This window comes from Lepidothrix coronata, unplaced genomic scaffold (genome assembly GCF_001604755.1).
Source record: "Lepidothrix coronata isolate B3197 unplaced genomic scaffold, Lepidothrix_coronata-1.0 Scaffold19, whole genome shotgun sequence".
Lineage (NCBI taxonomy): Eukaryota > Metazoa > Chordata > Aves > Passeriformes > Pipridae > Lepidothrix > Lepidothrix coronata.
The window spans coordinates 2,042,070-2,043,229 of NW_016690199.1; the positions used below are offsets into that span (position 1 = coordinate 2,042,070).

General features: G+C 70.9%; 1 protein-coding gene across 2 annotated transcripts in view; it reads left to right on the plus strand.

Annotated features, from left to right (window-relative positions):
* The first annotated feature begins 513 nt into the window (after positions 1–513).
* BRF1 (BRF1, RNA polymerase III transcription initiation factor 90 kDa subunit) overlaps positions 514–1,160 on the plus strand; it is a 176,963-nt gene continuing 176,316 nt past the window's right edge. The window contains exon 1 of one of the 2 annotated variants that reach the window (XM_017807459.1): positions 514–667. The gene's annotated coding sequence lies outside the window, so the exon portion shown is untranslated. The remainder of the gene's footprint in view (positions 668–1,160) is intronic. The other variant, XM_017807460.1, reaches the window with a different exon arrangement.

Genomic DNA, 1,160 nt, shown 5'->3' on the forward strand with positions numbered 1-1,160 from the left:
AAAGGGCTTTGCCGAACCCGATCCCTCAGGCCTCACAGAACTTTTATTTCAGCATTACAGAACGACCGACTAGGTCTGCTTGATCAATTTCATTGATGTCTAGAGGGTGGCGAGGCATCGGAACGGGTTTCCCGGAGAAGTTGTGGCTGCCCCATCCCTGGAAGCGTTGAAGGCCAGGCTGGGTGGGGCTCTGAACCACCCGGTCCAGCGGAAGGTGCACGGGCTGTAACCGGGGCAGTCGGGCGGCACAGCAACCTCTGAGGGAGACGCGGGGCCGGGGCGGGCCCTGAGCGAGGAGCCGGCGGGAGGGGCGGGCGCGGCGGGCGAAGCCTCGCGAGAGCGGGCGGGCGGCGGCTCCTCCCCGAGCCGGTGCCGGCGAGCGAGGCCTGCGCCGAGCCCGGGCCGGGCTGTGCCGGGCGGGCGGCGGGAGGGAGCGGAGGAGAGGAGGCGGCCGGGGCCCGTCCCGGCGCTCCCGGCAGGATGCCGGGCGGGCGGGTGTGCGGCGCCTGCGGGTGCGCGGAGATCGAGGTGGACGCGGCGCGGGGGGACGCGGTGTGCACGGGCTGCGGGTCGGTGCTGGAGGACAACATCATCGTGTCCGAGGTGCAGTTCGTGGAGAACAGCGGCGGCGGCTCCTCCGCCGTGGGGCAGTTCGTGTCGCTGGACGGTGAGTGCGGCCGGGAAGGGCCGGGGCGGGGCGGGGGCGGTGTGTGGGGAGGGGGTCTGGAGGCACAGGGAACGGGGTGTGGGGAATGGGGGGCGGTGTGTGGAGAGAGGGGGTTGGGGGTCGAGGGGGAGAGGGGTTGGGGGACAAGGGACGTGGCATGAGGGGGTGGGTGCTGTAAGGGGTGCGTGATCAGGGACAGGGTGAGGGGGCTGTGGGCAGTGTGGGGTCAGGGACAGGGGTGATGGAGCTGTGGGCAGTGTGGGGTCAGGGACAGGGTGAGGGGGCTGTGGGCAGTGTGGGGTCAGGGACAGGGGTGATGGAGCTGTGGGCAGTGTGGGGTCAGGGACAGGGTGAGGGAGCTGTGGGCAGTGTGGGGTCAGGGACAGGGTGAGGGAGCTGTGGGCAGTGTGGGGTCAGGGACAGGGTGAGGGGGCTGTGGGCAGTGTGGGGTCAGGGACAGGGTGAGGGGGCTGTGGGCGGTGTGGGGTCAGGG